Consider the following 10,463-nt stretch of genomic DNA (forward strand, 5'->3'; position numbering starts at 1 on the left):
GTTTTCTGGACGGCATCGCATCCACAAGAAGGAGTGGTGCGAAAGTTCCCTGGCAGGCAGCCCGACCGTGGACCACGACAAGCTCACACTCTTCACGGTTTTGCTTGGGACGATCACCTGCGCGAAAAGAGCGACGTCGTCCATGCTGTTCCGGCCGTGCTCCATCGCCACCGTCAGTTCTTCTAGGGTTTTCAGTTTGCAGATGGCCCCGAGTAGGTCTAGCAAAATAGGCGCAGGGTAGGAAAGACGGTATTTGAGAGCGAGTATCTTGAGCGTCGGGTTCTGCTTGGTCAAGTATTTGGCAAAAATAGGAAGCCGGGAGACGTCCTGCGACACGGCGAGTGTGGTCACGGATCTGTTGTTAATGAGCTGGTCGACCAAACATGTAGCGACCTCGTCGATCATTCCGACCATTGCAACGTCTAATGTCGTGAGACTGCAAACGATTCGGCCGAAACCGAAGTCTTCCAGAGCTAGTTTGTCTATGTAAGTGCGTTGGGCGAACACCACCTCCTCGACATGTCTCATCGACCCAATCAGCGCAGGAATCGAGTAGTGCCGAATGTCGACCGAGCGCCAGTCTTGGACGTGCACTTTGCGCACCCCGGCGCTCCGTGTCATGGCCAGCTTGAGGCGGCTCTTGATGAGAACTTCGTGGCACAGCTCGACAATGACGAGGCATCGGTGTCGTGTAAGCAGCCACACCAGGAGATCAATGGCAGTGAGTCTGCAGTTTTCCGCCTGTTTTTCGACCATTATACCGGGAAATTCGTGCACTTTGAGGCGCAGGTCGCCCACGTCGCCATAATCGTCCAGTTGCAACTGAACGTCCATGTAGCAGAGGACATTGTTGTAGGCTTCCAGGTACCTCAGCAGCTGGCAGGCAGGTCCCTCGACACCTCGAGTGCAGGTAAGCCGGAAATGGGCCGGCACAGCAGAGGTGCTTTCCCGATGACCGAGCACTGCGCCGCTGGCGTCCCTCTCGCCGACGTCCTTTCCACGGCGGCAAACGCATCCTGGCCATTCCATGGAGCTGGGCCAAAAAGAAAGAAGCGGTAAGGTTTTAACACAGTTAAGCCATGTAGACGAGCGAAAGCATGCTGTGTGTACATAATACATAATATTAAGTCTTTATTTCCATGCATGATTGAGGAGAATGTGGGTAAAAGTCGATTCAGAAAGAGAGCGAAATGACTGAAGCTCGCAGCCTCCTTTGAAAGGCAAGCAACGATACAAAGGAAAATAGACATAAATTATAATTGACTTCAAATGAAATGCGTGCACAACGTAAGGAAAAGAAGACGCAAATCTAAATCCAAACGCCGTTCAATTATTTAAGACTGAATAACAAAAATTCACGTAAGGCTCGTAAATAAAGAGTATAGAAATCAAGACCTGATCTATGAAACGAATTTAAAAGTGCCGGCAGAGTGTATAGCAGTTTCTATGTAGAAAAAATGGCTCGTGGTGTGACCACCTTCCACTGTTTCATGCATCTTGGGACGTAAGAATGTGTGTTCCTTGTAAGTTTAGATAAATCGTGAAGAAATTTTAAATTCTGTTTTAACTCCTGCTTTAAAGCTTCAGTCAACTTTTAATGATAAAGGTTAAATACAGGTATTATATTTGCTTCAGGAAATCAGTGTGATGTGTGGGCATTATAAGGTAAGCTAGGAAATTGTGCTTGAACAAATTTTTTCTCCAGTATGTGTATTTTATCTAGATTGGTACGTGATGTGGTACCCCAAACGAGCAAACAATAATATACCGTAGAAAAAAGAGCGTGCTATAAACAAGAACCTTTACTCTGTATGGTAATATAGTTCTCAGCCACACCCTCATACCAACCACACGCGATAACTTGCCCAAAAACGATTCTATATGTATGTATCACAGCATATTATGGGTGAAAATAACTCCCAGGATTTCAAACCTATCTACAATTTCTATATTTTGCTCGTCATAAACAAGTTTAATGGATTATTATTTGCTTAGATTTGGGCCTGAAAATTACAGCTTTTGTTTTGTTCGTATTGATTTGTAGACAGTTAAATGCGGACCATTCATGAAGAATTTTCAGGGCAGTGTTGCCCTTGTTCTGAAGGCTACTGGAGATCAGGTGATGAAAAAAAAATATACTGGCATCATCTGCGTACATTAGGTATGTTGCATCTTTATAGATACTGGTACAAATTGGCACTATCACAATGGAGGCGTCTCTCATAGCCTGAGTTGCTTTGGGACGTTAATTCATAAGAAACCAGACCAAACCATCACGATGGAAAGAAACGCGAATAACGCAGCGCCTACGCGCTCCACTGTGCGATTTTTTTGATTGCGCGTTTACCTGGTTGGTAATAAAAAGACGTTAGAGTGGTCCTAGAATGCATCAACGACAACTCTAGCTTTTTTTTGCTACCGCCGAAGTAAAAGCGTGTTTAAAGAAATGCGAAGCGCGGAGCGCCTAGGCTCCGCTCTGTTCATGTTTCGTTTAGAGACTGTCACCAGTCAGACACACATCATTCTTTACTTTTGATGTAGATTGCCCCAGTGTTTGTCCACCAGGGTGATCCTGGGTGGGCAGAGGTATGCTATGCAATACCTGCTTGACTATGCTATCCATCATTAGATTATTAGGGGCTGTCTCTATGCTTTGTTTGACCAAGGTAACCCTCAAGATCAAGCTTCAGGCGAGATTCTTGGTCGGGTTTGACCGCGTTAAGTAATGCTTTCGCACTAAGAACACCGTTGTTGAAGATTCCGCGACAGTGGCGCCCCCAAGATGTCTTCACAGCACAGAACCAGGATATTCCCACTGTGTACGAGGGAAGGAGTGGACGCCTCGGCCCGTCCCAGGAACAGTTGAGAGGCGCCCATCACTACCCCTGAGGGCCCAGGGTGCATGAATATATTCTCACACCGTCATCATCATCATTCAGCCTGACTACGCCCACTGCAGGGCAAAGGACTCTCCCATGTCTCTCTTCTATTATCCCTGTCCTTTGTCAGCTGCAGCCATCGTGTCCCCACTAAGTTATCGTAGCCAGAAAGACGTCTTTTCTTTGCGAGTGAATTCGCAGTGTACATCAGCGGAAATCTATTTCGGTATTTTTGGAGCACTGAATTGTTGTGTGCAGTGCTAGCGTGGCGGTCGTAATCAAGGAAAAACCAGATCACTGCGGCGACCCGCATTGGAGCAATGCGAAAGCAAAACGTCCGCACACTATATCCACGTCCGTGGCTGTTCTGACATCCGTGTGTTATATCGACGTCCATGGCTATTTTGACGGCCACGCGTAATTTTCGAGTGCAGTTTATTAACTGAATAACAACTCACGAACGAAATTGTGTTCCGTTGCGCTATCTAGTACCACGGTGCGAAAGGCTGGTAGTTTAACAAACGGGGATGATAGGTGGTTGTCATATTTTTTTTAACTTTTCGAAGTCATTTGATATATTGTGCAATTTGTTACAGTGAGATGTCGTGTTCGATCGAACACTTGATCACGTATCGCATCAAGCGTACGTTCCAATCCGGACACGCGTTGGGATTGTCAAAGCATGCAGGCAGCCCCAGAAATCCCAAAACCTGATCAGTGGGAGGACGCGCTGTCCATACTGGAATATAGCTGTCGATGCGAAGATCCAACTCCTCGCAACCTGATTTGGGCCCCCGGTCACCAGGGACTGCAGAAAAACAAACAGGCCGATCAGGCGATCAGGCCTCCCGCGCACTCTCTCCCCGGGCTATCTCCCTGTCCTTGGAAGGGTACTCCCAATCAGACAATCTGGCCCTTACATTCAAACAAATCACCGATTACTACAAGGAGGAGCAACGGCGCTACCCGGCCCCTTGTAAGGGACCAGATCGCGCTGACGAGCGCCTCCTCATCAAAATTCTTACTAACACTGTACTGTGCCCGGCGGTACTTAAACATTTCAATACATCCTTTGATGGCACGTGCCAGTTCTGTGGGGAGGTGGCTGACACCTTCCACATAGTTTGGGCGTGTCAATCAAATCCATCTATCCCCCCCCCCCCCCCCCCCAACCCCAACCCCACCAGAGAGGACTGGGAGGCGGCCCTGCTCGGCTGTCAAGACCTAAAGAGCCAAAAGGCTTTGGTTCAACGGACGCGGGCGGCGTTGCTTGCCAATGAGGCACCGGAATAGGGGCTCCACCCAGTATTGTAAGGGGAAAGGGACAATAGGGTCCTACCCCAATCACCTTTCTGTAAAAAACTTAATTTCTCATAAATGTTTTCACCACCACCTGTCCAGCTCAAGCTTAGAAGACAAAAGACAAAGCAAAGAACTCTGGATCAGCGCAATGTTTCAATGCCGAAACTAACGACCACCATAGACTTTGAGACCACACTTTTCGTCGAGATATTTTGGTTCTGGAGACACCTAAAAGCGGTGTGCATTGAACTAGAGTATTGAGGCCAAGCACTGGCCAGCACTGGACTTCTTCCCATTCTTTTTTCAGTGGTTTTTGCTTTTATCTCGGACAACCTTTTTCACTAGACCCGGACGCATATTTGAGGATATCACTGTCCCTATACATAGCGAAAGGGGCCGAAGATCCTAACTTGAAGCCTATCACAAACTATTTGGCATCTAGAATGAAATCGACAAGGTTATCAGGATTTAGAGTATTTTCTGTTAAAAGCGAACTGGAAAGCAGTGGTAGCATTTTAACATGGTTAAAGCATGTGTTTAGCCTGGTCGGTGATGATGATGATATCCTAAGAGGCTGTTGCCATAACCTTTTCAGCCCAAATTTGCTCACGAAATTTTTTCGGAGTTGGATACCCTAGCGCTTTCTTGCGTGAAATTTCGCTTGGACCTCGGACGATGGTTGTAGGCCCATTTTTCATCACCTGTAATAAAACAAAAGTACAAGCTTCCTGGAATTTTCGTAAGCATGTCTAAATTATGCCTACATTGCTGACGACATGCTTTCTGCTGAGGTGTCCACATTCGTGGCGTTTGTTGGGAACTGACACTAATATCTTTGCTTGGTTCTTTCTTCCTTTGCGCCTGAGATGCGCCGTCAGGGACGGTTTTCTTAAATGATGACTCCTAGCACGGGGAGTAATAGTGGCAAAAGGATCTGAAGCTTTATATATAACTTACAATGATTACAAAAGCACAGCAAGGTCAGCCTAATGAACACAAGGTGAATCTGGCTCTGCCGAAGATGCAGAGCATCTAAACCTAGCTCGGAACGATTGATTGGGCTCCCGGGCTTGGTTTTATGCCCTGAGGAGTCCCTCACATCTTGGAAACATTCAATCGCAGCTCGGATTGGTGCACCGTAAAAGCGTGTAAAAACTGTCGCCGTCTGCATGAAGAAGCACCGAAACAAGTTTGTACCCTGCAAAGGCAACATTGTCTACTCTCTCCCTCTGTCTTGTGGCAACTGCTATGTTGGTCAAACTGGTCGCTGTCTTAACGACAGGCTGAGGGAACACTGCGATAAGGTAAAAAATGCTGCTCGCAATATCGGAATTCATTGCCGTGATTGTGCCTGTCATCCGCAGGTCGAGAAATATGAAGTTGTAGCACACCACAAAGATATGGTCACAAGAGAGGTCATTAGCCTCGTTTACATGAACCAGACTGCGGTCGACCGCGTCAGGAGGTCAAGGTCAGCCCGACTCGACGGCTGCGTGTTTACATGAACCAGATTTTAGCAAGTCGAGGCCGGTTCAACTGCAGCGACACCTAGTGTCGAGCAGCGCAGCGGGTGAGGGCAGAGGCAGACTCCAAGATTGCCCTACGGCACCGCTGACTCGCAGGCGCGAGGGCGCAAGCGAAAAACAGGTTCGCATTAATCCTCTCCCCTCCCGATAAACCGACTCGTCGACTCGATTCGGTTTGCGTGCTATCTGCCGTTGGGGTAGAGATGGGCAAAACGGCTCATTTGAGCGGCTCACCGGCTCACTTAAATCTGCAAAAGTGAGCCGGTTCTTTTGAGTGAGCCGGGCTTCTTTTGGAGAAAGGAAGCCGGCTCTCTCTCGCTCGTTCACACTGAGCCGTGCCCGTCCTGAAGGGTTTCGTCGGAGCCGGGTGTTCTGCTGAGTGCGATTCCGCGCCATCTATTAGCGGTGCGAGAAAGCAGCTGCTCTCACGCCCTACCTGGCAAGAGTCGCAACCAAACCCTCACCTTCGGGCCGTTTCACATGCTGCGACTAGAACGAAAATAGTCGGCCTAGTCGGTGACGCCGCAGTGCGATTTTCGCACAGTGCTTTCACATGCAACGCGCACCCAGCGAATTCGGTCGGAGGGACACACAAGGTTGCTCGATGTTCGCATAGGCAACCCACGATTAAACGCGACAGAAACGCTGCACGGAATGTGTTGACGATGTTATGACCAGCGTGTTTTTAGATGCAAGGCAATATTTCGTAGGTTTTGATTAAAATAAACAGTTTTGCTTATGCCGCGGGAACAGCTCCCACGTGACCCCACGCCGAGACGGCTCGCGACGTCACGTCACGTGCGAGCTGTTGCCGCGGCCGCTCTCGACGCACGTGCGCTCTCGCTCGCGCGCCTGGAGACCGGTCCTGGCCGCGGCAGCTGCTCCCGCGTGTCGTCACGTCACGTGCCGTCTCGGCGCTGCCCATTGGTCAGTCGCAGAGCGACCACACCGACGCTGCGACTGGATTCCAACCGGACGGAACTTGGTCGCAGGCCGTCTGCGGCTAGACCGACGGCCCTCTCCAGTCGCAGACCGACGGAATTCGCAGCGTCGCAGGCGAGAATCGCATGCATGTGAAACGGCCCTTCGGCTGCCTTTTGAACCGCTCTTTTTAGAGAACGAGTCAGCCGTGGCGCCGTGGTTCAGTGAAAGTGAGCGGCGGTTCTTTTGGAGAGCCGGCTCTCTCTCGTTCAGTGAGCCGCACCGAAACGTTCCCTTCCGAGCCGTGTCTTCTCGCAAAGAATGGCGCCGTTCGTTGACCGCTGCTGTTCGAACGATGTCTCACGGCTCTCACCGATCTTGCGTCGTGTGTTGATGCAACACTTCGAAGCAGTTAGCGAAAATACCTATAGCACAGTCAAAGTGTGACCTGCATTACGCAGTCGTTATTTGGTTAAAAAACGATATTTGAGAATATTTATAAGAACAAAAATGCAATTTTTATTTCAGTGTTATTCATTTATTCGCATACGCATACAAAATGAATGCCACAATACAATACACAATTAGTGTCAGAGTACAATACAGAAATACACTTAAACAAGGTACTTAATATCCACAATACTTATCTACAGTTTGCTGACTTTGAGTGAGCTGTAAAGCCATACAAAGTTAGTGTCACAATAAAATACACAATTAGTGTCACAGTAGAATACAAAAATACACTTCAACAAAGTACTTAACATCCACAAAACAAAGTTCTACATCAAATGAAGGTTGTGGTTTATAAACAATGTTTTGCTGACTTTATCAGAAGTGAGACGACTTCTCCTTTCAGTGCAAATTTGGCCAGCTTTGGAGAATATTCTCTCACAGGGTACACTCGTCGCGGGAATACAAAGCCTTTTTAAAGCCAGTGCATACAAGTTCGGGAAGATGAATTTTCTACTTTCCCACCACTTCAGTGGGTCACTGCTACGGTCCATGTACGGCTGGTACTTATCAACCTCAACGACGGCCTGCGCTGTAGGGTCTCGGTTTTCTTGCAAGGAACTCAGACTTGCGTCACACTCACCCCAGACTGAGGAGGTCTGAACAGGCGTCGCGGGCTCATTGCTTGGTCCGGGCTCCGCGCTTTGTATGGTCGCTTTCTCCCTCAAAACAAGCGCTTTCTTAGTCCCCTTAAATTTCGCATCATCCCCAAAGCCTTGGGACTTAAACCGTGGGTACAAAAGTATTGACTGGGAAATTAACTCGTTTGATTCTGTGTTACCAAATCGCCGTTTCAGACCGTCGAAGAGTTCGTTTGCAAGCTATCCAATTGTCTCGGGAGCGATTAGTCTCTAGATACTGATTTACTTTTCTTGTCATTATCCTGGACAAAACGGTCGATTTAGACAATGACACATTTGCTTCGGCAGAAATTTCTGCCGTTACATGACTAAACACTGACAATACCTTGCCAGCATGGGCCAGTTCTGTCCATTCTAGTTCTTCTAATTGATCTTTGTATCCAAGTAACGCCAGAGTTGAAACAAGTGTCTCTTTGTTTTTCAGTAGTCTCTCTTAAAATATCAAAGGTGGAATTCCATCGAGTGGGAACATCTTGCTTTAATTTAAGTTTATCTTTACTAAGTGAAATTTGCATCTCGAGAAGTTTCGCGAGTGCCGTGCTGCTTTGCTTGAAATACTGGACAACGACCTTCGCTTTATCAAGTTTTGCCCCAAATAGATGCTGAAATGGCATCTGTGACGACCAAACTCAAAGTATGCGCAAAACAACCCAAGTGTCGAAGATTTAGTTCCGTCACAGCTGCTTTCATATAGCTGCATTGTCAGTGATAACTGCACAAATTTTATTTCGGATAGCAAATCTTTCTAAAACTTCATTTACCCAGGCTGGTATATTGCGACTCGTGTGTCTATCAGAAAATTCTGAGCATTGAATAAGGCACGATCGCAAGCAAGTTGCCTGATCAATGTAATGAGCAGTAAGGGCATAAGAGCTAACATTATTAATATTAGTCCATCCATCACACGTCAAGCAAACAGCTGGGGCATCAAACAGAGCTGATTTAACTTTTTCTAGGAGTTCGCTATGAACAGCGGGCAACAAACTATTTGTGAGTGTTCTCGGTAAAGTATAATTTGGGTTCAAAATATTAATGACTTTTGAAACTCTTTATCCTCAACCAATGAAAACGAATGGTACTCATTGCAAATCATCTTGAGCAATTGAACAAAAATCATCCTTTTTTTCTGCGCTGACACTGGTCTAAGTGCATCAACATATCGGGTCAATGGTGACTGCTTTAACTGGCTTGATCTAGGCCCAGGCGTGGAGAACGGTGTTGACGAAGCCGTCGAAGACGAAGCTGGCGACAGCAAACCATTTTCTGGCATATCAGAATTGTCGGGTAATTGGCTCAGGCCCCTTGAAGGGCGTGGCAACGGCGCCGAGGCAGGAGCAGCCAGGTAGTCGACACTCACGCCTCTCTCGGATGGTGATCGGGAGCGCCTGGGTTCCACTCGCCCGATGGGCACTGTGTGGTTCTTCGTCAGATGCCGCCTAAGATTTCCTGTCGAGCCAGATGACACTGAGAGCACAGCTTGACAGTATCTGCATTTCGCCTTGCCATCCGTCAATTTTCCGAAGTGGTACCAAATTTCGCTGGTTTAGCGATTTGCTGACATCATTAATCTAGGAATGAAATAGAAATGGAGAAGGCCGCATTCAAATTATGCATGAGTTGAAAAGGCTGACTTAAAAAAAAGTTGCAGTTCCGCCCGAAAGGCAAAGCATCGATTGCGATAGAAAATTAGTGGACAGCTATACAGAGTAAAGAAAGATAGTACTTTTACCTGCCGTATAAACTTGTAAACATATGCACACTAAGTAAATTAACGAACATCGTGCTTGTTAATGAAGGCCTGAAACATGAAGGCATCTGACTCGATGACCACAGAAACTCGCCGTCAAAACGCGGGAGTCAGCTGCGCGGAAGCAGCAGCGAGCGAAATGAGCTTTGTCGCTTCGTGTAGGTTCCCCGAGGTACAGGTGCCCATAGAAGTTCTCGGAACACGCATATGACCACAAAGCTTAATTACTGGGCAGCCTAAGCATGCAGCCATGCAGTATGTGTTTGGTAGTTCGCAGCGCGACCTGCAGAATGCACCCCTCAGCGCCTGGCTGAGTTTCTAGTCAGCGAGGAAATAGATATTTTTAGCGATTTCGGTCTTCCGAAAACTGTACAGCGAGGGCAGACTCTGGCCCCGCCCAGAATATACAACATAGAGGTAGATATAAACTGCAATGACAGGAAGATGGGAAACATCTTCAAAGACACATCCGCTGACTGAACCGGAGCCGGCAAGCCGAAGACGGAACACCAGGTGAATATGACAGTTGGAACTGAGCGAGTAAGCGAGCTCGAGGTTGTATTTATATGCAAGGAGGTGAAGGCAAGCCATTAGCAGTGAACCAATGATGGGTGAATCTCCACATGACGACCATGGGCTCCGTCGACGCTGGCGCCAAGGTCCAGGAACCACTTTAGCGTGCTGAATCATAGGAAATTTTCCATAGCCTGCGAAAAGCAAGCTACAAAGGGAAAAAAGGGAAGTCAAATTTTAACCCACTGAAAATGTAAATTTTCGGTGTGACTGAAAACTGCTGTTCCAAGCGTGTTTTCTCGGGAAAATATCTAGAGATATAGTGAAGCTTCCTTATGTTGGTAGCAGAAATTTGGCCTCTCTTCTCTTTCTATACCTAGCCTTGCCTGCAGAACCACAGAAATCTGTCCAGCAGTATGATCAA

The sequence above is a fragment of the Amblyomma mixtum genome, chromosome 4 (assembly GCF_055824585.1).
Source record: "Amblyomma mixtum isolate Tamu chromosome 4, ASM5582458v1, whole genome shotgun sequence".
Lineage (NCBI taxonomy): Eukaryota > Metazoa > Arthropoda > Arachnida > Ixodida > Ixodidae > Amblyomma > Amblyomma mixtum.